This window comes from Sus scrofa, chromosome 5, assembly GCF_054392235.1.
Source record: "Sus scrofa isolate SSC_HxYL_T2T_F1_AM1 chromosome 5, Sscrofa_HxYL_maternal_Yorkshire_Landrace_v2.0, whole genome shotgun sequence".
NCBI classification, from domain to species: Eukaryota; Metazoa; Chordata; class Mammalia; order Artiodactyla; family Suidae; genus Sus; species Sus scrofa.
In genome coordinates, this window is record NC_139387.1 from 27648106 (window position 1) to 27676058 (window position 27953).

Below are 27953 nucleotides of genomic sequence, written 5' to 3' on the forward strand. Positions count from 1 at the left end.
AGTTCAAATAAGCACTATTAAAATATTTGCATAGTGTTTGTACCATTTTACACTCCTACAAGCAATGTATGAAAATTCTAGTTGTATTGTATCTTTGCCAACACTTGATATTATAAGACTTTTAGATTTTAGCCCTTCTGGTGTCCAGTGGCATATTATTGTGGTTTTCTTTTTTGTCTCTCTAAATAATATCTCTTGTTTAACATAGGCTGCTATTTTTTAAACTTTTTTTTTGGTCTTTTTAGGGCCGTGCCCATGGCATATGGAGGTTCTCAGGCTAGGGTTCCAATTGGAGCTGTAGCCGCCGGCCTATACCATAGCCACAGCAATGTGGGATTTGAGCCACATCTGCGACCTACACCCCTACACCACAGCTCACGGCAGCGCTGGATCCTTAACCTACTGAGTGAGGCCAGGGATCAATCCCATGTCCTCATGGATACGAGTCAGGTTTGTTAACCCCTGAGCCACGACAGGAACTCTTGAAGTTGCTAATTTTAATGGAGATAAAGCTATTAATATTTTTATAAGGGTAATGTTTATTTTCCTAAGAGATTTCAAAAAATCTCTGCCTAAATTATTGTCATGAAAATATTATTTTTCATATCATTGTCCCCCAAATTTGTTGTTTTACCATTTACATTTAGATCTGTAATTCATATGGGATTGTATGGTGTGAGATAAAGGGTTAAGATACAAGTTTTTCTCATACGGGTTTAAAATTGATCCAGTGTTATATATTTAATCATCTATCCTTTTTCCACTGATGTTCATCACTGTATTTTTTTATAAATGTACAAATAAATAGTGTTCTGTTTCTGGGATTTCTACTCTGTTTTACATATTTCTTTTTCTACAGACAGTCCCACCATCTTAATTGTTGTAGCTTTATAATAGGTCTTGATATCTGGGAATATCCATTTCTAACACTTTGTTCTTCAAGAAAGAAGATTGTTTTAGGTATGCCTTTGGCATTTCTAAATGAATGTTAGAATTAACTTGTCAATTTCCACAAATATATCTGCTAAAATTTTGCTCTCTATTAATTGAATCCATACGTAAATTTGAGGAGAATTGACATTATGACAATATTGAGTATTCCAATTCATGAACATGACATAGCCCTCTTTTAGATTATCTATAGTTTTTATAACAATGTCATAGTTATTTGTGTAAAGCTCCTGCATATTACATTTATGGTTGTATTTATTCATAGGTAGTTGATGCTATTTTAACTATTATTTAAAAAATTTCATTGTATGTTCATTTGTTGCTTTCATGTAGAAGTAAAATTGATTTTTGTGTATTGATTTAATTTCCAGTGACCTTAGTAAATTCATTTATTAAATCTAATAATTTATCTGAAGATTCTTTTGAATTTGTTTGTAAATAAGATGGCAATTTTCTTTCTTTTTAGTTCTTAATCCTTCATTTTCCCTGCCTTAGTGCCTTGCTAAAACCTGCTTACCACATTAAATAGAAGTGGTGCTAGCAGTCAGTTTTGTCTCATTCTTGTAAAAACCTTCCATCTGTCACCATTAATTTGCTGTATTTTGTTGCTACTTTTTATTAAATTACAGATATTCTCTTATATTTCTCATTCGCTAAGAGTTTTTAGCATGAATAGATATTAAATTTGTCAAATGCTTTCTCTGCATCTCTGAAGATAATCACATGATTTTTCTCCAATACTCCTGTTAATGTGTTGAATCATATTGATCCATTACTTAGTATACAATCCAACCTTTCATTCTTGGAATAAATTCAAGTTGGTCATGGTGAATTATCATTTTTATTTATTACTAGATTCATTTTGCTAACATTGTATTTAAGATTTTTACTTTTTTGTTGATGAGAGAAAATGGTCTCTAACTTGCTTTCTTGTACAGCCTTGTAGTTTTTGTTGTCATGATCCCTCCAAATTCAAAGTATAAGTTGGGAAGTATTTCCTTTTCTTATGATTTGGAAAAATTAATGAAGATTAGTGTTATTTTTTCTTAAATGTTTGGAAAATATGTTGGTTCTAGGGCTTTCTTTGTGAGTATACTCATTTTTAGGGTGTATTTTCTTATTTGCTTTATTTTTGACACAGATCTATTAGCAATTAAAGAAAGCAGAGGATTTATAAACATAGTAGTTCCACAACATAAGAGTGAAGATATTTCTAGAATTTTCGTATGAATACATATGTATGTGTTTATTTATGCATTTAATCTATTTTTAATAATGGTTTTTATTTTTTCTTTATAGCTGGTTTACAGTGTTCTATCAGTTTTGTACTATACAGAAAGGTGACCCAGTCACACTAAATACATTTAATCTAAATTTGAGCAGCTGCTCAATATGCAGGCTCTGAAGAATCATTGGTGATTTTTTTATCAAGGATGTGAAATGTCCCACTACATAAAGCATTTTACACAGGTTATATTGGTGGTAATGTGTCCAAGGAATTGAATAGGGTGGAAATTAGAGGGAGGGAAACCAGTGTGGGGCTATTGTAATAATCCACACATAAAGTACCAAAGACTTGACTTTAGATAACAGTTGTAGAAATAATTAAGCAGAGAGAATGTTGGTAAAGGAAGAAGCAATAGGATCTGTTGGCTGATTGAAAGTCAAAGGTGAGGAAGGAAAGAGTTCAACTTGACGAGAAGACTTGATTCTGGGTGATAAGAAACCAAGATAGTAAAAGGACTCCCCAAGACAGAATAGTTCTTCATTCTCATAAAGTTGCTGATATTCATCAAACTCCACTCTCTGCATTTTCTTGCTATTTATTTTTATTTCAGGGCCTTGGTATCAGACTTGGAATTTAAGTCTTAGAAGCTGGGTCACTGTAATATACCACAGAGAAACTGTATATTTTAATCAAAAACAGGTAGGCAAGACTATGTTAGAAGGCAATTACCCTTTTAACTGTCATCTTCTCTACTCTGATGGTATTTAATTCTGAGCTTCACAGGCAGAAATCATTAATAGCTTATCTCCCTCACATGTGTGCAAAGGAAGAAAAACGGATAAAAATTTAATATTGTAGTGGACTAATTATAGCAACTAAATTTGATGTTGGTAATTAAAAATCTACATAACAAAAAAGCATCAACGTATAATTGCAGATGGGCATGATTACACTGAAGAGAAATTTATCCATCTGGACTATGGTACTATCATGAGAAGTCATAATAAAGGGTAGATAATTTAGGCTGTATTCAATATCTAAATTTGTATACTTGAAGTATAAATGTTGACCAAATAATAAATTAATGTCAGTATTTTGTGTTGTTCAGTGTGCCATACATTTTGATATTAGCTAATGAAAAAGTAATTTATCATTGCACTATGTACGCTATCTTTTTGAGGGTATCATACCAATGTATAATGAGAAAAGCTACAAAGATTTGGTCTATAAGTGTTAATTTATGACCTTTACAGCAGTAAACATTTTCTAGCTTCTGGCCCAGAGATTTAACAGTGGCGAACCCTTCCATTACCCTTGTTCTAAGTGATTGCTACTCTCTCCTCAATGACTGAATTTAGATTTTTCATTCTGCAGGGCACCACAAATGTCCACTCAACTTGACAGGAAGTTTTCATAAACTAACTTAAATAAAAATATTAAGAGCTTCTGTGTATTCCAAGCTTACTATAATGCCTAGCGCCCTCCACAGTTGTTTCATTTTGTCCTTATTTAAACCCCATTTTTCAGGTAAGGAGACTGAGACTTGACAAGTCTCATCCCTTGCCATTGTCTGAGTGTTGGGACATAGCAGAGGAAAGATGTAAACTGGAATCTTCTCGACTCTAGCGCCGGCGTTTTCACTGTTGTTACTTACATGTGATACCATCCCTCCATGTGGTCAGTTTTTTAAATTAGCACTTATTTTTCTCATCTTTGTAATAAGGTTATAGGCCTCTTTAGAGCTGGACATGTCTTACTCATCTGTGTAAAGGAGAGGTGATGGTGTTGGGTATTAGAACATCATGGCCCTATCTGTATGCCTTCTGTGAGTTCCAAAATGCCTGACATACCTAAAGGAATGAGGAGCCAGGCTGTGAGTCATGGGGGGATATGTATGAGCTTAAGAGGCCACGAAGACTCTTGGGAAAGTTTAGGGTCTTTGGAAAGGAGGACAGAGACTCTCAAGCTTGGGTGGAGAACAGCAACAGTGGAGAGACTATTCTGAATATGTGAGAGGCCGTGTTACTCAGGTTGTGTCTCACTCAGCACTGCTCAGGGGCTGGCCATTGACCTCTTAAAAGTTCTGAGGAGAGAAAGCTGTAACAAAGCAGAGATGTATAGTATTTGAATATCTGAGAACCATGAGCATATAGGGCCATGGCGATGATAATAGGAGGAGTAGTAATAGTAATAGTAAGAACATAGTAATAATAGTAGTTCTCAGTTTTCCTCACTTGTAAAATGGGAATATCTCAGTTTTAATCAGAATTAAATGTATATAAATGTTTTTGTTTGTTTTACTGTTGAAGAAATTGAAGCTCAGGGTGGCTAAGTAAATGTTTTAAAATCTCACGAGCATCATTTGGCAGATGATTCCATGACTCTTGGCCATCTTCATTATCTATCTCTTAGTGCTGCTGTGTGACTCTGGAGTGCAAAGAGTATTCTGTCCTCCCTAGAGAATGGAATGGAGGAGCAACCGCTTCTTATGGATGGCAGGTGATGTCGCAGCTCCACCCAGGTAATTTATCCATTTTTAACCTATGTTGGGAACAGCAAGGTTGCTTTCATGTGCTTGTGAGAGCTTCTCATGGTTAACGGGAGATGGCATTTGGAAGTACATGTGAAACAGTCCCTGGAGCCTTCCCAAATTATGAGGGATTTGAAAAGGACCAGAGCTTCTCAAATTCTGTAGATGGGATGAATCTGGAGAAAATATTCTTATTGTGCCTAATTGTATATTTGCATTTACAGCCATGGACCTAGAGGTGAGTGCTCAGGAAACAATTTGTTGAACTGAATGTTACCAGAAGGAAGATCAACTTTCCTTCTGTGATCGGAAGCCCTGCCCATCAAGTTCGGAGCAGAAATGGAAGCCACTTTAGAGATTTTAAATAAAGAGGAATTTAATACAGGGAATTAGGGGCTTGCAAGATTGTTGGAGGCTAAAGGCTGTGTTATAGACTGGCCTCTAGTTCTAATTCTCAGAACCATACAAAACTGACCTGCTAGGGGAGGTTCTAGGAGCTGCAAATCCCTGAGGCCACCCTGGAACCAAACAGAATCAAGACCTTGACACAGCTGCTTCTGTCCCTTTGCTTCAAGTGCATCTCTTGCCCAGGAAGCTAAAGAATGGACATCTTTGCTGAGATTCAGGGCCTAGGGAGCCAGGTCAGGGAGTGTTGCTGCTTCTACTGTCTCCAGGTAGCTTCTCTACACTCAGAAGCCAGAGAACGGGCACTGGACTGCTGCTACAGAGATACCTCATTTTCTTTTTTTTTCTTTTTTCTTTTTTTTTTTTTTTTTGCTTTTTAGGGCCGCACCTGCGGCACATGGAGGTTCCCAGGCTAGGGGTCAAATTGGAGCTATAGCTGCCGGCCTACACCACAGCCCACAGCAATGCCGGATCCTTAACCCACTGAGTGAGGGCAGGGATCAAACCCACAACCTCATGGTTCCTAGTCAGGTTCATTTCTGCTGAGCTGTGATGGGAACTCCCAGAGATACTTCATTTTCTGCAACCATGTTGGCCAAAAGAAACAGGAATAGGCAGAAAGACGGCCTTCGCTTTCTTTCTTACAATGTGCATTCAACTTGAACTGCAGAGGAACCTAGGAAATGTAGCTTGTAGTTTTCCAATATCTACAATAGAAGGAGACACAAATGGAGGTTGAGTAAACAATTTCACATTGTCGAGGTCAAAGGCAAGCCACTCAACTTCTCAGGCTCAACATTTTCATTTAAAAATGAGGATAATAATAACAGTATGTATCAGCAAATGTTGTTGGGGTAAAACCAGACAATAAAAAGATGCATAGTTTGGAATTCCCATTGTGGCTCAGTGGTAATAAACCCAACTAGTTCATAGGTTTGATCCCTGGCCTTGCTCGGTGGATTAAGAATCTGGCATTGCTGTGCCTTGTGGTGTAAGCCAGCAGCTACAGCTCCAATTCAACCCCTAGCCTGGGAACTTCCATATACCATGGGTGCAGCCATAAAAATAAATAAATAAATAAATAAATAAATAATAGTTTATCAAACAGTAAATCAAATTTGGAAGCACTTATTCATCTGTGATCTGTAAATCATGAATTCAGCAGGTGAGCACATGGGATGGATAACCAAACAGAATGGACAAAAATTCTGCCTGAGGAGCTTAACTTCTAACAGGGAAATAGGGTTAACAAAACTAGATAATATAAATAAGTAAATTATATAGTATTTTAGAAGGGTAAAAGGCATGAGGATGAGGGGAAGAGCATATGTGAGGAATGCCAGCTGTAGGGGAGGCCTCACTGGGAAGATGGGATTTGAGAAAAGGCTTGAAGAGGTGCAGGAGTGTGCCAATAAATGCTAAGAAATTTTAGGGAAGAATTTCAGTGAAGGCACTGAAGATGCTGCATGCCTGGCACATTCAAAAAAAAAAAAAAAAAAGGCAGTCAGGCACTGTAGCTGGGGAACAGAGTAGAAAGGGCAGGGGATGAGGGGGTTTATGGGACAGAGGGCTCATAAATCACTGCAAAGCCTTGAGCTCTTTCTCTGAGTGAGATGTGAAGCCCTTGGAGAATTCTAATCAAAGGGAATGAGATCCTGCTTATGCTGTAAAGCATCACCCTGGCTGCTGAGTTGGGAAGAGGCGGACACACATCCTCACCCCATGATACATAATAATATAGTCATCAATGCCTAATTTGTTCAACAGATACTTATTAAGAACCTATAATATGCCAGACAGAGTACTGTGTTCTGGAGTGCTGTGGTCAGCAAGGTCAATGCCAGCTCTGAGTGAGATGTGAAGCCCTTGGAGAATTCTAATCAAAGGGAATGAGATCCTGCTTATGCTGTAAAGCATCACCCTGGCTGCTGAGTTGGGAAGAGGCGGACACACATCCTCACCCCATGATACATAATAATATAGTCATCAATGCCTAATTTGTTCAACAGATACTAAGAACCTATAATATGCCAGACAGAGTACTGTGTTCTGGAGTGCCGTGGTCAGCAAGGTCAATGCCAGCTCCACCAGTGAATTTTAGTCTATGACAGGAAAGCAGGGTCCTAAGGGTATAGGACAGAAGGTCTGGAGCCATGATAGGCTTTGAGGATGCGGGAGAGTATGGGGGAGAGGTGGAGGCTGCATCAGGATGGTACGACAGTGCTAAATCCAATACAGTCCCAAAGCTATTCCAAGTTTTTTGAAAAGATATCCTATATATAAGCTACACTTAACAAATCATGATGTTCAGTGGAGTGAACTGGAAAGTGTGTGGACATCTCACATGATGGTCATCAGGCAATCATTCAGAATTAGCTGAAGAATAGAAAGGAAATATTATATTTATTATCCCACCAGGTGGTACAGAGCCCCCTATAGCATTATATACCCGCAGTTATACAGGCTTACTCTGCAATTATCTAATTGTGTGATTTCTACTCTTTGGGTAATCTTATCTTGTAAGATTTTATCATTCACATTTACCCTGCCTAAGCCATTGAGATAATTCCTATGTCTTAATATACAGGCTTGTATAACAGCAGACTCGTTAACACCCCTCCCCACATGCAAACACACCATTTTTGGAGCTGTTTCACAGATATGTCTTTTTATTCTCTCTTCTGTAAAAATCTTTATTTTTAGTCACAAGAATAAAGGGCTTCATTAACTATTATGTGTTTTAGATCTTAGTAGAAAAACATCCTCTCCCCACAATTTAGATAATGTAAATATAAATAGCTTTTTTTTAAGTGTAAAGAAAATACTGGATGATTATAAGCTATCACCTATCAGATGACTGGGGTTATGGGTATTTGGAAGTTTAATTTTCTTTTGCTCCCTTTCTTTAAAGTGAGCCCTTCTGATTGGGTGGGAAGAGGTCAGCCACAGGCTTTATTTTTGGGGGAGGTGTAAGAAGTGTTTAGAGAGTTGATCACCTCTAGGCTTAAATAAATCAGTAAATACTTGATGTTCTAAAGCATTGCTTCAGTAATATACAGGTTCTGTTGGCACACACAAATTCTTGTATATATATCAGGGCTGGGGTTAGAGTGAGGCAATGGAGAGTTGCCCAAGGTGCAAAATTTAAGGAGGCACTCACTCTCAGGGAGAGGTAAGTAGGGTGTCATTTCTGAAAGTTTCTGTCCAATCCTGTACTTGCAAAGCTTCCTTAAGAATTGCACACCCCAGGTGCCTTGCTCGCTTTACCCTAGTCTTATCTTCTGATTGCCAACTAATCATATTGGCAATATAAAGCCTTCATACTTAGGTTTATACGCTTCAGTCCAGAAGGATGTTCTCTGTTGGATCCTCCAATCCACCCAGTAAATATTTACGTATCTCTTTTCCTTTTAAGACCCTGCCCATGGCTTTCCTCCTAAATGCTGCCACCCTGACCCCATTTACATCTCCAGAGCACTGGGCATGGACCCTTGTTTGTTTGCCCATCTTTCTTCAAATTTCAAAGTCTTTGAAGAAAGGGGTGATGTTGTATTTGTGTTTTTGTACCTAGCATCCCAGCCCAGGGTTCTATACATAATAGTCCTTCAAAAAATGTTTAGTGAATGTTTAGTGAATAAATGAAAAAGTACTGCAGTCAAAAAGCATGCTATGTGTAGAAGCATCCATTCTGAGCCCAGCCACTTTTTAAAGGCAGATCTCCTGCCAGATGCAAATGAATCTAATTGTGTTCCACATAGGGACAATTTGCCATTACTGTCTGTTGACTGTGTAAGTGAAATAAAGTAAAAAAATGAGTTCTAGAAAAGAGATACCTAAAAAGTCAGGCGCATTATTATCTAAGGCTTAGCCAGCTGTCAGCTAATTACCTTAGCCACAGGTTCTAAAGTAAACACAGATGCCTCAGAAGTAATTACCACCAGAAAGCAAAACCACTTCCGCCACAGACTAGAAGGCAGTCTTGGGTGGCTCTTTGTAAGGGGATAAGGACAGGCTGGAGAAAGCCCAGAGACAGATGGAACAGGGAGGGACTCAGGAATCTTGATGGGATGTAGGGAGGGGGGCACAATTTAAGAAAGGATTTTTTTTTTGTCTTTTTTATTTATTTATTTTTTCCACTGTACAACATGGGGACCAAGTTACACATACATGTGTTGTTTAATGGGAAGGATGATGTCCTTTTTTGAGGGGCTGCTGTGTGAAAGGGGATTTAGAGTTTATCCGAGTCATTACAGAGACCACTACCAGCACTTATAAAGCAAAAATACAATCAGACAATAAAAAAGCAAAACATTTACTGAACATCAGTCTATTTTCTGAAAAATTGTACATTTCTTATACTAGCCCTTCTCCAGGGTAGGCACTGTAACCTTGATTGTATAAATGAGGAAATCAGAGGTGAAGGGAGTTGTATTACTTGTCCAAGGCTGTGCAGGGACTAAATGGAGATTCAAATTATTTGTCACAGAGTCTGTGCTCTGTCTCTGTGTTACTCTGACGTCATTAACCGTCTGATGGGACTGTCCATGAGAAATGGGTCTCCCAGTCCACCCTTGCATTGGTGGACCTCTTTACAGTTTACAAGGCACTTCTATACCTATTATGATAAAAGCTTCTGAAACAGGTGTAAAAAGGAACTAAATGTTACCACAGAACTGACCTGTTCTCAGGTACACAGCCAAGTGTTAGCAGAGCTGGGACTCTAGCTTTAAGTGGTTCTCCAGCTATGCATGGATACTTCTCTGCAAGAACTTTTATAGGATGTTGGGAGGCTGGATTTGCGGCAAGCTGCAATCCCAAGATTCTATGAGTCTCAACTGCTTACACTTTTTATAACACCCATCACAAAAAGTTAATGAATAAAGGAAGAGTTATTTTGGTGAGGGAGGCTACAGTGTAATAGTATTGAGTATAGGTAGACCTTGAGATGGGGTAAGAATATGTGATACTATAAAAAGGAGGGCATAGGAAGTGTAAAATGTAAAATTTGTATAAAACAGTAAACAACACAAAAAAGTAATAAATCATGTGAAAAGCGATGTGAAAATTTTGTGGAAAATAATTCTTTGCACATAGGGAAGGTGAAACAATTATAAATGGTAGAGTATATTTTTCAGAGAATTTTTAAGACCATGAGTATTTTATGGTAGGAGGAATATTATATAATATTAATGAATGTTTAGTTAGTCCACATTTTCAGTTTACATATATATGTATTCTCTTTATCTCAGAGATTTTTTTTCTATTTGCAATTATTTTTTGGTGATGTCTTGGTAAGAGGTTAGACTTCTTCAGAATGTAAATGAATGACAGCTAAAAGATGTCAAGAGAGAGATTGGCCATTAAAACAGTATACCTCTGGACAGCACTGACTTTGAGAAGCCCACAGGTTTCCTGTCCAGAAATGCACTGATTGGTTACTCTGGAGGTGGCTGGCCTCCATAGAACTTATGCATAGCCGCTATGTGAGACTAATTGGTATACCTCTTTATCATGACAGAGAAAAACAGAATGGAATATTTAATAAATGGTTAGTGCACTCCTACTTTATGAAAGGAGTCAACCTAGGGATCAAAATTGAATTCAGAAGATTGTTTGGTATGACTAAAAAGCAGATTAGAATTCTCTCATTCATCGTGATTTGTAACTACATATTTTCTTGTGTATTACTTGTTTAATATCTGCCTCTCTATTTAGATTATTTTACTTGCTACAGTCTACCCAGTGTCTAGCATATAGACTGACATGTAGCAGGCGTTCAGTAAACATTGGTTAAATGAGTGAATGAATGACTTCATTAAACAATGACAGCATGATGCAATTACCCACACCGGGGGCTGGAATTTTCTTGAGTGCTAGTCAACACATTTTCTATCCTGGACAATATAGGAGATGACACATATACTCTGATTCCTTTGTTTACTATAATTGTTACGACCTCATATCTAGCAAATTATTATTATATACCTATTATTATACAATTGAGTAAATTACAGGTGTTGTCACCTCATTTATTTTCCAGATCTCTGGGATCCCTGAGGGTAGGGGCTGTATGTTCATTATCTCCATGTCTTGTCCCCTGGTGCTTAGCAACAGTGCCAGATGCATGATGAATATTTGTTGAGTAAGTAAATGATTGCCTTACTTAGAATAGTATAGTTCATGGATAGATAATAATTGTGCTGCCACCATTGCCTCTTATGTCTTGGCAGACATACCTCCTTAATGATGGAACTCTTTCCCACTGAGGTTAGATGGGATCATGACCTCTTTCCCAACCAAAGCTCCAGGCAGCATGAGTAATTTACTGGAGCTGATAAATTGAAATCTGTTCCCTATCCCTATTTTATTAGTTGGGCCTCAGTAGTCATTTGTTCAGGAACGTTACACTGGTTATGATTCAGTAGTAAACATTTACATACATTTTACTCTTCTTTATAATACATGTTGGGTATATGAAAATGTATAATATAATAATATGATTCTCACCTTTAAAAAGCTCATTCTGGAGTTCCTGTTGTGGCTCAGCATGTTAAGAACCCAACTAGTTCCATGAGAATGCAGGTTTGATTCCTGGCCTCGCTCAGGGGGTTAAGGATCTGGCACTGCCACAAGGTGTGGCATAGGTTGCAGATGCAGCTCGGGTCCTACATTGCTGTGGCTATGGTGTAGGCTGGTAGCCGCAGCTCGATTTGACCCCTAGCCTGGGAACTTCCATATGCCATGGGTGCAGCCTTAAAAAGAACAACAACAAAAATTAAAAAATTTTAAAAAAAAGCTTATTCTACAGAGGAGTAAAGATCCCCAAATTCAACATGATAATGTAGTATGATATTTGCTATAACAGAAACACATGTGTGAGATATGGGAACAGACAAAAGTTGAAATATATTATCTGAGGTAAACTGTATTGTGTTTGTGTGTGTGTGTGTGTGTGTGCACGTGTGCACACATGTGGATTTTGGGCAGGCATGTAGGGGAAGTTCAAGGAAATATATGGAGAGGAAGTGACAGACTGGTTTTCAAAAATGTGATAAACCACATGGGGAAGAGTATTTTCAATAGGAAAGAGCAAGAATAAAGACAGTAAATATGAATGCACATTCTCTCCATAATTTATACATTAGCACTGTGGTATGTTTCTGGGATGATCCTGTTTGATTCAAATAAATGGGTCCATTCATGTTGGAATTTTAGCCTGTGGGGAATATATTTGAGGTAGGCTCCCTTCCTGGTGTATCTGAGATCATACCACATAAATTCAGTTACGCCATTAGCTGGCCCTGCCTGTAATCCATGCTAGAAGTTGCTTTATGGTGTTTGCACGTTAGGAGTGAGAGTTTTACACATTATGGTAATAAATTAAAAAACTCCAATCCCATAAAATAAACCATTCAAACACTTTCTACTTGAGAACATGCAAATCAAAAACATAGTAGTCTCTGAAGGTTCCACTTTCCACCTGTGGTTTTGGTGCTTTGGGGACCAAGGCTCACACGTCTGGATCTGGTCCCCTTCCAAACATCCTGATCATGTCCTGATTCTGTCCACATTCCTCACCTTCCCAAAGTTCTTAGGAGAAGAGGAGTAATGGGTAAAGGTGAGCAGAAGGGGAGGGAAAAGGTGGCTTTTGAGATTAGGACAGTTTAATTAAAACCTAAGAAGTTCTCAAGATCCCTTTTAAACTTAATAGATTCAGAAGCAAACTCCTTTTCTTCCCAACAAACTTGTTCCCCTTCCATTTTGTATCTCTTCCCACTCATTCTGTCCTCCACACTAGAAACCTCAGAAATTTACTTCACTTTATTTCCCTTTACTTCACAGCCACATCCATTAATTTCATAATTCCACTGCATAATGTACTACATGAATCCTGTTAATTCTGTTAATTAATTCTGTTAATCTTACTTTGAAAATGTACCCCAAGAGTTCTCCTGCATTGCAGCAGGTTAAGGATCCAGCATTGTCACTGCAATAGCTCTGGTCACTGCTGTGGTGTGAATTTGACCCCTGGCTCTGGAATTTCCACATGACAAGAGTTCAGCAAAAAAGAAAAAAAAAAAGTATCCCAAATTTAACCTTTCTTTTCTACCTCCTCTCACTGTGTTACTGCCTTATGAAACTTCTCATATTACTATTTTTACTTCTAATCTTGTTTACCATTACCACAGCCTTCCATCTGGTCTCCCTACCCCTGGAGAATGTGAAGCACCACTGCCAGAACTATGACCCAATAAAACTGTGATCCAGGAGAGACTATAGTAAGGTCACAGAGCTATGATCCAGTAAAGTCTGGTGAGTTATTCCCACAGAGGATCAAGTTCAAATTTCCTCATGGATCATAAGCCCTTTGAGGGCAGGACCTGTCTTATTCACAGGCATCAGTGCAGTGCACATGGTAAGTCTTCAATACATATTTTTTCAATGCGTGCAAAGTCTTTCACAATCTATACCTTTCTGGAATCTTCTCCCCCACACCATGCCCCAGCCATGTTCAATTACCCACCTTTCTTTTAACTTGCTATGTTCCCGTAAATGGATTTCCTCTTGTTTATTCTCCATCTCTAGAAAACTAGCACTTATTCTTTAAGACATAGCACAAATCCCTAAATAAAGTAAATTGATAAGCCCACTGTATTCTTACTGCTTTATGGTTCTCTGTCCACACAAATCTCATCTACTTTAGTAAAACATTTACATGTTTGCTCCTCACACTACTTTTTACTCTCTGATTTTCTTTTTTCTATTTCACACTGTTTGTCAATATTTTGTGAAGATGCAAAGTTTAAGAATCCTGATTATCTAACAAGTTATAGAGTATACAAATGACCCAGCAAAGGCAGGTTTAGAGAAAATAATTAGATCAATTGCAATCATCATGTGTCTGTATAGTTGTAGAGTTGAGCAACTGAACAACTACTAAATCTGAACAAACTACTAAAAAAGACTTCTCTGTGTTAATTACTAAGTAGTAACTGGTAGAGGACATGGTCTTCCCCTGGTACCACCCCATACAGGTTTGCCATTCTCCTCACTCTTTTGTTTTCGAGAAATTATCACTGTTAACACTCTTCAACCTGGGATATCAGCAACTCTCACCTACTTTTCTTTCACTTTTTCTCTTTCGCAAATATTTGAGACAGAGCCGTCAGCTGTCAATGATGAAAAATAAATACTGAATGCTAGATTAGGAAGTGCAATGAACAAATACACATACAGAAGCTAAAACCATCCACCACTATATACCAACTCTATTATAGACAATAGAACATGTCAGAAAAAAAATATATTGCAGTGGGCATTTGGGAAGCATTGAGATTCTTAAAGATGTAGAAATATACAGTCAAGTATAAGATAGTGATGAACTCAGCTGGCTGGGTAGATATGAGGAAACTTTAAGTGCTAACTACAGGAAAGAGGGCAGTGACACTGTCTATGTATTTCTACTCTGTCAATATGATAGTCGAATTAAAAATTGAAAAGAGAGGAGTATCAATGATTTTGGGTCCCTGGAGCTAACATGTATTCAGGAATATATTTAAAAGCCATGAGAGTGCTATGGCCATATCTCTTCTTAACTAGTTTCTGTTTCTGTAACTCCCTGTATCCTGTCTATTGCTCCTTTATTTTTCTTTGCAGCTGTGCTTAGTGCCAGATAAGGCTCTTCTCAAAAGCAGAAAGGAGGCAAAGACCATTGGGAGAAGGAAATAAATATAGTGTTACATAATTTTACTGAGTACTTTCTGTGTGCAGGCACTGGGCTAGGTATCAAAAGCATAAAAAAAGAAAAAAAAAATGAAAGGGCATGCAGTCTTGTTTGAGAGACAAGAGTAACCTAGCTGAAATAATTGGAGGTGGATATAAACAATACTGTATTTTACTTTCAAGGAGCTACATTCTAAGTGCAGTTGAAGTAAAGAGAAGAGAAACATTAGAGCTTGGTGGAGGGGTAGAATAAAAACTGCAGGAAAGAGGGAACAATAGAGAGTAGTTAGAAAAAAATAAAAATATATTATGGCATAGAGAATAAAAGATAAATTAAACAAATCTTAATGTAGAATGCATAGATAGGTTAAGAGAAGAAAAATATTTTAAATGAGTTGACACAAAAAGAAAGCTTTTCAAACTTGAAGAAATAATTATAGATAATGTTTATTTTTTATAATGCAGAGTTTATTTAGAAGAATTAATTGTTTTTAACTTATCCTTGAGCTTTAAGTAAAAAAAAAAAATGAAAGTACTAGCCATCATTTATGTTTTATCATAAAATTATAATAGCACAACTGGAGAAAACAAAAAGGAATAAGATTAAAGTGAATTTAAAAGCAAATGTCATTCTTCTATTATAGCATGGCCATTTGTTCACCAAAACATCAAAAACCAATTTTATCATTAGTGCTCAGAGTGCTATTCTATGAAGAAAATAATATTTTACAAATATTAAAATTGTGTTATACCTATAGACACACACATAAGTCTAGTTTGGCTTAGAATATACAACCTATAAATTATGAGCATGACATATTGTAAGCAAATGGTAATTTATGGATAAAAATTCTCATCATAGGGGCAATTTAGACTTCACATATATGAGCCATCTATTATTACATAACAAATTAACCCCGAACTCAGCAGCTGAAAACAACTGTTTATTATTTCGTAGTTTCTGTGGATCAGAAATGTGGGAGCTTCCCTAGATGGCTCTAACTCAGGTTCTTTCCTATTACAATTAGTTTACAGTGAAAACCTCAGTAGTGGCTGTAGTCATCTGAAGATTTGATTGCAGTTGGAGAAGCTACTTCCAAGATAGTTCACTCTCATCTGACTGTTGGCAGGAGGCCACTGCTCCTTGCTTGCATGTTGGGAAGAGGATGCAGTGCTCCACCACACGGTCCTCTATACAAGGCTGCTAAAATGCCCTCATGAAGTTGTAGCAGGCTTCTTGCAGAGACAGCAGTTCAAGAAGGAGGAAGGTAGAAGCCATGCTCTTTTATAACCTAATCTCAGAAGTTTTACACAATCACGTCTGCCATATGCTGTTTGTTAGAAGTGAGTGTAGAAGGAATTAAGCTCTACCTCTCTCTCTCTCTCTCTCTTTTTTTTTTGCCTTTTCTAGGGCCGCTCCTGTGGCATATGGAGGTTCCCAGGCTAGGGTTTTAATCAGAGCTGTAGCCCCGGCCTATGCCAGAGCCACAGCAACGTGGAATCCAAGCCACGTCTGCGACCTACACCACAGCTCAGGGCAGTGCTGGATCCTTAACCCACTGAGCAAGGCCAGGGATCGAACCTACAACTTCATGGTTCCTAGTCGGATTTGTTAACCACTGCGCCATGACGGGAACTCCCAAGCTCTACCTCTTGAAGGGAGGAGTGCCAAAGAATTTGTAGATGTATCTTAAAAACCATCACTCAAATATATATCTATGTTCATGAATTTACTTAATAAATAATTAACAAACTTGTCTTATTTCCATCAACATTAAATATTCACGAAGTACTAGACCAAACATACTACATTTGTACGATTGGTGAAAAGTCTTCCTCAGCCCTTCATATCCTTTAGACAACAAATTACACTACCCTAGATGTTCACTGTATGTTAGGTTAAGTGATTTAAATGTCTAAATAAACACTGAAGTTAACTAGACTTAAAATTATTTGTATTATGTACATCTGTGCATTTTGCACTTGTATTTTAGAGAATAAGGGAGAATTATTTAAATATCAAATTCAAAACATTGAACGGAACCAGTAAATGTCATTGAGGGTTTTGTTAAGTGCAAATGATCTTTTCACTGGACTGATAACCTTTCAATAGATAAACACAAGCATATCTGCTTGTTTTATACTTTAGTAATATTTACAGTATTTTCTGAATATTTGCATTGCTTTTCTCTCAACTTTTAAATAAAAGAATCAGTCCCTAGCAGATATGTGTATTAATAGAATGCCGTCCTCAGCTTAGGTGGTATGATGCTTAATTTTAACGTGTCCTAACTTGACTGGAGCACAGGATGCCCAGATTATTGGTCAAAAAATTATTCTGGGAGTTCCCGTCGTGGCGCAGTGGTTAACGAATCCGACTAGGAACCATGAGGTTGCGGGTTCGGTCCCTGCCCTTGCTCAGTGGGTTAACGATCCGGCGTTGCCGTGAGCTGTGGTGTAGGTTGCAGACGCGGCTCGGATCCCGCGTTGCTGTGGCTCTGGCGTAGGCCGGTGGCTACAGCTCTGATTCAACCCCTAGCCTGGGAACCTCCATATGCCGCGGGAGCGGCCCAAGAAATAGCAACAACAACAACAACAACAACAAAAAAAAAGACAAAAGACAAAAAAAAAAAATTATTCTGGGTTCTCCTGTGAGGGCTGAGATTAACGTTCATATCAATAGACTGAGTAAAGCTATTACTCTCCCTAATCTGGGTGGGCCTCATCCTGTCAGTTGAAGGCATGAATAGAACAAAAAGGCCCGTCCTCCCCTCTTCCTGCCTGAATGCTTTAGGACTGGGACATTTTTTTTTTTTTTTCCTGTCCTAGGAATTGAACTGAAACATAGGCTCTTTCTGGATCTTGAGCCTGCCAACCTCCAGATTGGAAGTGGAATTGTACCATTGGCTCTCCTATGTCTCTAGCTTGCAGACTCACCCTGCAGCTCTTGGGATTTGTCAGCCTTCATAATCACATGAGTCAATTCCTTATACTAAACCTCTGTATACATACATATATTCTAATAGTTTTGTTTCTCTGGAGAATCCTAACTAATCTAGGTAATACTAAAAAAAAAAAAAGTTCTATTTCAGTTTCAGTTAAAGCCACCATACATTTCAAGACATATGTGGCCTAGTCAGTTTTTTCACTAACTCAGACAAGTTAGGCAGCCTTATACCTGTCTCTTCACTTCCTAGTGGGAAAAAAAAAAAAATGTTTGTACTGAATAGTCTCTATGTTTTCTTCCAGGTATGAAAATCTGATACGCCATGACTCTAAAAGGATGTCCTCCCTGGGCCTTGTCCTTAGAGTTGAAGTTCACCTGGGTGAAGATGACCTTGGCATGGATGATCAGGTGCTCTGCATTAGGTACTTATTCAAGAGGTGAGTGAAAGAAAAATGATTAAAAAAAAAAGGTGAACAAGACCTTTGTGGTCCTTGGATTAATATGTGTGACAGCTCTATGAAAGGATAAATTTCAATGCCCACTTTCTCTCATTCATGCTCAGGGGATTTGTTCTTATAAGTCCTATTAAGTGGGTAAATCCTCTGTGTATCTCAGAGAGCACAGACTAACAAACATCAATTTACTAGCTTATGTTTGCATGCTATCTCTGTGGTTGGTGCCTGCCTCATTCTTCTAGAAAACATACTCACTGAAACTCAAATTTATATGCTGTCTTTCAATGTATTTGGTTTAAATAAACTGTGTGCAATAGATTATTAAGATACGAATGCAAGCTTGAAAAATCTAGTATGATGAAACAAAATTATAAAGCTCTTTATGTTAGGTTTATTACATTTCTACCTGATTTCATTGTGCATAAAGAGAAGAGTTTCAGGCAACAAAATGGAATTAAGATCACATTGCATGTTTAGAGAGGCAGAATGTATGGAGTTTGGGGTCATAGAGACCTGGCTTTGAATCTCAGCCTTATTAGGTGCAGAATTGCTGGCTTGAAATTTAATCTCTCTCTAAGCCTCAGTTTCCTCAGCTGTAAAAAAGGGGGAGGGAGGAGGAGGGGGAGGGTGAGAACAGTAAGACCTACTTCATAGGTGAGTTGCAAGGGGATGGAATAGAAATTAAACAATAAATGGCAGCTATTATTATGACAAATCTACATTTTGAAGGAGGATAAATCAGCCCCATATAGGTTGGGAATTAAATGAAAAATTATGTCTACTTTAAAATTTTATCTTAGTTATCACATTTATTTCTTTTATTAATTTTGAGAGGAGTCTCTCATGCAGAAATAGAGTTGTCTGTGTTGTGAGATTTCATTTACAATTGTAAGGCATACCCTAGTCTTTTGCACTGGGGATGTCTGTTCAGGGTGAAATGACCACATGTGGCAAGAAAAAGGGGCAGTGATGCTGCATGTCTTCCTTTTCTTTCTTTTTTTTTTTTAAATTTTTAAAAAATTTTTAAATTATTTCCCCAATACAATTTTTTTTCTACTGTACAGCGTGGTTATCCAGTTACCCATATGTGTACACATTCTATTTTCTCACACTATTATGCTCCATTGTAAGTGACTAGACATAGTTCCCAGTGCTACCTAGCAGGATCTCATTGCTAATCCATTCCAAAGGCAATAGTCTGCATCCATTAACCCCAAGCTCTGAATCCATACTATTCCCTCCCCCTCCCCCTTGGCAACCACAAGTCTATTCTCCAAATCCATTATTTTCTTTTCTGTGGAAAGGTTAATTTGTGCCATATATTAGATTCCATATATAAGTGATATCATATGGTATTTGTCTTTCTCTTTCTGAATTACTTCACTCAGTATGAGAGTCTCTAGTTGCATCCATGTTGCTGCAAATGGCATTACTTCATTCTTTTTTATGACTGAGTAGTATTCCATTGTGTATATCACCACATCTTCCTAATCCAATCATCTGTCGATGGATGTCAAGATTAATATTCAGAAATCAGTCACATTTCTGTATAATAACAATGAAATATTACAGAAGGAATACAAAAATACAATACCTTTTAAAATTGCACCCCAAAAAATCAAATACCTGGGAATACACCTGACCAAGGAGGTAAAGGACTTACATGCTGAGAACTATAAAACATTAATCAAGGAAATTAAAGAAAATGTAAAGAAATGGAAAGATATTCCATGCTCCTGAGTTGGAAAAATTAACATTGTAAAAATGGCATTACCACCCAAAGCAATCTACAGAGTCAATGCAATCCCTGTCATATTACCCATGAATTTTTCACAGAACTAGAACAAACAATCCAAAAATTTATATGGAACCACAAAAGACCCAGAATTGCCAAAGCAATTCTGAGGAACAAAAACCAAGTGGGAGGCATAACTCTCCCAGACTTCAGGCAATATTACAAAGCCACAGTCATCAAGGCAGTGTGGTACTGGTACCAAAACAGATAGACGGACCAATGGAACAGAATACAGAACCCAGAAATAAACCCAGACACCTATGGTCAATTAATCTTTGACAAAGGAGGCAAGAACATAAAAAGGGAAAAAGACAGTCTTTTCAGTAAGTATTGCTGAGAAACCTGGACAGCTTCATGCAAATCAGTGAAACTGGAACACACCCTCACACCATGCACAAAAATAAACTCAAAATGGCTTAAAGACTTAAATATAAGACAAGACACCATCAAACTCCTGGAAGAGAACATAGGCAAAACATTCTCTGACATCAACCTCATGAATATTTTCTCAGGTCAGTCTCCCAAGGCAATAGAAATAAAAGCAAAAATAAACCAATGGGACCTAATCAACAAGCTTTTGCACAGCAAAGGAAACCAAAAGGAAACCAAAAAGACAACTTAGAGAATGGGAAAAAATAGTTTCAAATGATGCAGTGGACAAGGGTCTAATCTCTAGAATACACAAGCAACTTATAAAACTCAACAGCAAAAAAGCCAACAACTCAATGGAAAGATGGGAAAAGACCTGAATAGACATTTTTCCATGGAAGATATACAGATGGCCAACAAGCACATGAAAAAATGCTCAACATCCCTGATTATTAGAGAAATGAAAATCAAAACCACCTTGAGATACCACCTCATACCAGTCAGAATGGCCATCATTGATAAGTCCACAAATAACAAATGCTGGAGGAGTTGTGGAGAAAAGGGAACCCTCCTGCACTGTTGGTGGGAATGTAAGTTGGTACAACCACTGTGGAGAACAGTATGGAGGTACCTTAGAAATCTCTACATAGAACTACCATATGACCCAGCAATCCCACTCTTGGGCATATATCTGGACAAAACTCTCCTTAAAAAAGACACATGCACCTGCATGCACCTGCATAGTTGAAGCACTATTCACAATAGCCAAGACATGGAAACAACCCAAATGTCCATCAAAAGATGGTTGGATTCCTTTTCTTTCAAAGGAAGCCCAGGGATTTTGTGAGAAGAGGCAGTAGCAGGGCATGTGAAGACTTAGGTAAGACCTTGTGACCCATGCATACATGCAATCTCTTAGGAACTAAGCCATTGAGGTTTTTTCCAAAGTTGAATCTTGCCATCACTCTGCAAAGTCTGGGGAAGCCCCAGACACTTTTCTCTATGACTTTATGTGCCCTATTTAAGTTCTAGGGTGGTTCCACATCTATTACGCAATGTTGTAGAACTAATACACATGGGTGTTCTTGGTCCCAAATATTTTAAGAACACTTAATTCTAGAATGAAAGCCACAGTTTTGCTTTCTGGATTTTAGGCATTGTAAATTTTGCTTCTCTTTAAGCCCTGAATGAACCTGCTAATGTTTGTTGAAATATTAAGTACATCAGTTTACCGATAGTTGGAAGCGTTAATTTCCCTGACAATCCATCTCTGCAGGCTCCGTTTCACGTGGGCACAAGAGTCAGTTAAGATGCTGCTTGCCTAGCATTTATAATGTGAAAGTTTATTGAAAAGAAGCCCCACTGGAGTTCCTGTCGTGGTGCAGCAGAAGCGAATCCAACTAGGAACCATGAGGTTGCAGGTTCGATCCCTGGCCTCACTCAGTGGGTTAAGGATCTGGCGTTGCCCTAAGCTGTGGTGTAGGTCGCAGACAAAGCTCAGATCTGGCATTGCTGTGGCTGTGGTGTAGGCTGGCAGCAATAGCTCCAATTAGACCCCGTAGCCTGGGAACCTCCATATGCCACAGGTGCAGCCCTAAAAAGACAAAAAAAAAAAAAAAAAAAAAAGAAAGAAAGAAAAAGAAAAAAAAAGAAAAAAGAAAAGAAGCCCCATTGTTTCCCCCACCAACCCAATGGTGGCTACCATTATAAAACCTGCCAAGCTATATATATTTTACTCATCTTAATAAGCATATTATTAAATGGCACCAAATGTCTTCCTCTCAGAGACAAAGAATTCTTAAGGTATTAAAAACATCAAAAGCAGAAAAAGTTAAGTAGTTGCAACAGGTACAGATCTAAGGCAAAGAACTACATCTAGCCGCCAAATCTCAGATCAAATATGCCTGCATTTTCCTTTCACCCTTTGGGGTCGTTCTTCTGATAAATAATTCACAGACTGCAGTGCAAAGTAGTTTGCATACTGACAAGATTAAAAAGAATGCTTTGTCTGGGTTAAATTTACAATCTGAAACCTTCCTTTAAAATGTCAAGAAGGTAATTAATTTAAGAAGGTTTGCCAAGCAGAGTCTCTGACCCTGTCAGAAAAATTTCATTTCCTGAGGGTGAAGGGGATGTTGCATTTATCTTTCCCAAATGCCTGTTTTGGTTTCCATTTTGAGACCATTTTCTCCCTTCCTAATATGCTTTTTATAGCCCTTTTCTTTTTAAGCAAAAAATTAACCCAGTATCTTTCCTGGTAGATTTTTTAAAAGATTATCTAACATATTCTGCAAATTACCTCCGAATGGGGACTGGGGTACAGGTCAGACCTTTTGACACAAACAGAAGAGGAACATTTTTCCACAGAGAGCACTCCCCCCTGCCTGAACATGCAGACAAGCCTTTGGAGGAGCAGCGGGAAATGCATAAATTCAACAGCATGAAAATTCGCTTTTGGCATAGCAAAACATCCTGTCCCACATATGCTCAGTGGTGTGCGTTCTTATGAATGAATGCTTATGACAATCAGTGGGGTTTTTACAGCAGTTCTTCAAGCCAAGTTTACTGGTGTGAAATTTTATTAGCAATTGTGTCCCTTTAGCTAATCCCTGGAGGCATCACGGGAGAGATGAGACAATGCATTGCTGTTCAGAAACGCAGTGCAAAATCTATGTGTCACGTACACACACACACACACACACACACACACACACACACACACACACAGAGCAGAAAAAGAAAATGATTAATCAACCCACTAAAACCATGTTGTACTTCCCCTGAAGAGTAGGGTTTGCCAGAGTAGCAAAGCTAAATAGATGTCATTTCATTGATGCTAATCGAGAAGAAATAATTTCACCTCTAATTTACTTCAGGAAACAAAGGTCAGCTGAAATATGTCATAATGCTAAATGAGAAGAGAAATAGCTCACAATATATGAAATTCTAAATAAGAATCTCATGGTTTTAATGCAAATTTAAATCAGAAATGTGTTCAATAGAGATGCTTGAGAATGCTTAGCTGACCTTCCTGGTTGCCAGCTGTTGAACCTGGTGAATGAAGTGTTTGTATTGCTACAATTTTGTTTCCCAAGATCTACATTTTGTGTCATCTTGGGGGTCAGGAGCAACTCAACAAATCATTCTGTAAATTCTTCATACCTCAGAAAGAGGGATATTTTATTGAGGGCACATGGTGAATTCTATCTTTCATGGAGTCTACACTATTAGTAAGTGAATACTCAACATAGCCTCTAATCCTTTCACTTGGAGTATTTAATTGTCCCTTAAAAAACTATTGTAATTGACTGCAAATTTTTGGCAAGTTGTGATAGTATAAAGTAAATAAATGATGGTCTAGTATGAGTTAGTGTAAAAACAATCTCACAGCCAAAAGTACAACTTAAGTTTTTAAAAAAATCTGTATTTTCCATTACTCTAAAGATGAGTTTTGAAATTTTTATGCCATAATTTTAGTTTTTTTCAAAGAAAGGAATGGAGAAGCACCTCAGAAACTGATTTTGGAGGAATGTCTAATTTGGAGGTGATAGTGTTAGATGTAGAAGTATGAAATACATGTCAGAGAAGGATGTAAGACTGGCCCATAGTACACCATCTAGAGGTTGGTCTAAGTGTTTTGATTTTCAAGCAACAGCAGGCTGCACTTGCTTTAGTCAACGACATCCAGAATTGTCTTGGTTAGAATCTTTGGGTTTCAAAAAGATCTGGATTTTTCCATGTATTAGTGGAAACTCTCTGACACTTGAACCATCATTCAAGGAAAGGCATCTATTCAAGAGAAGAATAAATTTTAGGAAGGAAGAGGTAGTAAACATCAAATTATCCTGAGGTCAAGAAGAATGAGCACTGAGAAAAATACTCTGGACTTGATAACTAGGAGGGCACGAGTAGCCTTTGAGAAAGCATTTCAGCAGTTTGTTGGCTTTGCAAATAAAATTTCAGGAGACATGTTAAAGTGAGCTGGGCTGAGGGAATAAGAGCAGGGAGTTTAAATTGCTTTGTGGGAGAGCTCTGGAACAGTGACTCAGAGGGAGAATTCCTAGAAGAATTTCCTTTTTTTTCCCACTTCATTAAAATAGAGGATATAATTATATGCATAGGTCAAGGGAAAGAAGCCAGCATATAGAGAGACATAAAATATTCAAGAGAGGATAGAATAATTAATAGATCAACATCTTGGGAGAAGCAAGAGGGGTTAGGACCAAGATCATGAGAGGAAAGTGAAGCCTTAGGGAAAAAGAGGGAGTAGAACAGTTTCTTCTCTGAGATGGGAAGAACAAAAGATTAATGAAGGCAAGTAGATAAGGAGAAAAGAATTGAGAGGATTTAAGTTAGTTACTCTCAATTTTATTAAGAAGTAATAGATGTGCCTAACGATAGGGTGGAAGTTTAAGCAGAAGAGATGGAATAGATACCTGAGCATGAGAGAGATGAGCCACCATATGTATTTGAGATATTTGACTAGCAGCACCAGTGACGAAGTGAAAAGGAGATTGTGCCTTTAAAGTGATCCTGCTGAGCTTGTAATTTTTCTCAGCAATGCTCAACCATCTGTGAGGTGCATCAGAAAAAGCAGACAGTGGGGTTTCCTAGGGTGGGAAAGACACTGCTGTGTGGTAGAGGGAGGGAGGGCACTCAGCATGTCCTTGAGAACATTTCATGAATGGCAGATGTGCTGTCCAGCTTGGACATAGAGGGACCTGGAGATGGTTAATGGGATGAAAGAATAGAACAAGGAGGGAATGGGGGCTTGAAGGTGAGGATGATGCAGCCTGGGCTTGGGAGGAGTGAGTGGATAAGATGTGAAGAACAACAAAGGGAAGAGAGAGCTGAGATGAGGCTGGGCTTGTGGAGACTCAACTGTAATGGCAATGACAGTAGCCTAAGTGTCCAAGCTTAAGGAGGTGTGGTGTAAAAATGGTGGAAGATCATCAGCATTGACCCTGAGGGAGGGTGGGACTGTTAAGGAAATGTTAACGTTATGATGGAAGAGGCAGAGCCTGGAGAAAATGGAAAATTGGAAAGCAGTGGACAACATGGGCTTGAAAAGAAAGATTATTGAATGATGGCCTCAAACAATGGTCTGAAAGTGATCACAGGGGACAAAGATGATATTGATTTCTTTCTTACCCAGGGGGTTTTAGAGAGTAACATTCATTGAATAAATATTTAAGCAGTATCTGTTAAGTATAAGAGACACTGGACTTGAGAATGAGCATGGGATTGACAGACTCAGTTTGTTCTTATATACCTTAAAATCTAGTGGGAAATGTATATGCTAAATTTAAAATATATGTAATTATAAATCATGGTAAGATCTAGGAAAAAAACAAGTATAATGACATTTTGATAGAGAAATGCTCAAAATATTCTTACTCGGTTATATTTGTACTCCAATAGCAAGAGTCAGAGCATTAACTCACAACCTGAACAATCCTTTTAAAACATAGACCATATTTTCCCCTTTTTACAACTATTTTTTCTATTTTGCTTGGGATAAACTCCAAATTCTTTACCAAGCTCTAACAGACCCCTGATGATGATCCGATGATCTGATCCCTTAAATCTCTCCAAAATCTCCTCTTTCCATTGTCTGTCTTCTTTCTCACTCCAGCCACTCCACCCTTTTTGCTTCTCAAGGATGCTGATCGTTTTCCCACTGCAGGTCCTGGAATACAGGCCTCTCAAGCCATTCTGCACTCACACCTCTGCCATCTCTCAGCTTCTTCTTTTCTTTTCAGAAAGGTCCTCATTGATTTCCCTTGCTAGAGTATCTTTGATTCCTCTATCCTACTGTTCACATCTCATCTATCAGTGAGACCTGCCATTTTAACTTAAAAAATCCTCTCAATTCCATGTCTCCTTGGGTATGTTTACTGTTGCCATGTATCACTTCAACCTATCTCATCTGTAACAATAATTCCTGGTCTTATCATAAAAGACTGGCAGGAAGTCAGCTGTTCCTTTCTTAGGAACCCTAAACAGGAGAATTTCGAGCTGAGATATCCGATTCTGGACGGACCTTCCTAAGAATGGCTACCACTTGTGCTCATCGAGGGGCAGACTTGCCCTTGAACTCTCACCTCCCTAGCAGAGAGGGAACAAGGAATACGGAATTTATGTACCTACAAGGGTAATGAAATATGTCAGGTTTTAGCATACTGGGGTGTGCTGTGGAGAAGTTGTTCTGGGGCTTTTGTATCAAATATATCTGTATTCAAAATCTAGCTTTTCCACTTACAAAGCTCTGTGGACTTCAATTAGTATTTTAGATTCTTGGTGTTTCGGTGTTCTCAAAAATAAAATGGAAACAGTACTTGCTTTGAAAGGCTGTGATGAGGGTAGTGTAAGTGCCACACAGAGTGCTTGGTCCATTCTGGACACTGAGTGCTAATTCCTTTTATTTTGTTTTTCTTAGATTTTGCCTAAGATACAGGGACATAAATCTTCCAAAGTGATCCCACGCATTTTGAACCGTGGCCAATGCTGGCACAAGGACTGCCCCATGTTGTAAATCCAAATTCAATCCACATGCTCAATAAAGCAAGGATGGGAAAGTGGAGTTTGGAAATTCTCAAAAATTGAAGAATATTACACACACTGTCTCTTGTTTGCATTATTGCATTGTGTTTATTCCTACATTTCCAAGAATCATTACTATTTCAGAGCTGGAAGGGCCCTTAGAGAGCATTTTGTAGTATGGTAAAAATAGCCTTCTGCCTGGGGTCAGGAGATAAGGATTGGAGTCTTAGATTTGTAGCTAACTAGCCCTACGTCTCATAGTACCTGCCCTGCCTGCCTCATTGGGTTGATAAGCCTTTGCTAGGATGAATCAAGGCTCCCCAGGAGCATGCCAGAGAGCTGCTAAGTGGTTATTGCTTTGACTAACCATCAAGGTTTTTCTTTGTTTAATGTTTTTAGACTTGCTTTTTTTGGTTTGTTTTAAGTCACAAGGACAGTGCTGTCAGCATAAGAGGTGAGGAAGTGTGTCTGGGGGAAGCTAAGAGATTTGGGCAAGGAAGATAGTGGGCTCTAGGGGTTAACCACCTCTCTCTGCTCCAGAAAACTTCAATGAAACTTCATGAAACTGCACTGCAGTCATTTTGGAAATTGATTTTTGTCCTTCAGATGTTATGATATGTGCAGCTGGCCATCAGGATAGTCTCTAGTGAATTCAGGACTATTCAATAACATGTGGGCAACTCCAATGGCAAACTAAATAATACTTAAGAAAGCCCCTTAGAAGTGTGTGCGGTAATCAGCAGTAAGGTGTTATTCTTTGCTTCAACACATTGACTTTGCGATGAAAAGTGTGAAGCTCACAAAGTTTATGCAGTTTGGATGTGGATATTTTAACCTATTTCATGGGGATTTTTATGAGGACCAACTGAGAGGTAAGGTCCCCCCTTGGCTTGGGGCTTGGCACATAAGCATTCAATAAGTGTTACTAATTATTAGTATTGTTGTTGCTTCTATTGATGCTGCTGCTGGTGGTGGAAACATCTGTTGGGAGACTGTTTCCCAACTCC

General features: G+C 38.2%; 1 long non-coding RNA gene across 1 annotated transcript in view; it reads left to right on the forward strand.

Annotated features, from left to right (window-relative positions):
* Nucleotides 1–27953, forward strand: part of LOC110260855 (uncharacterized) — a 463270-nt gene that overhangs the window by 318933 nt on the left and 116384 nt on the right. The window contains exons 5-8 of the long non-coding RNA XR_014803451.1: nucleotides 2790–2878; nucleotides 4592–4700; nucleotides 13304–13530; nucleotides 18087–18221. This is a non-coding gene — a long non-coding RNA (uncharacterized LOC110260855). The remainder of the gene's footprint in view (nucleotides 1–2789; nucleotides 2879–4591; nucleotides 4701–13303; nucleotides 13531–18086; nucleotides 18222–27953) is intronic.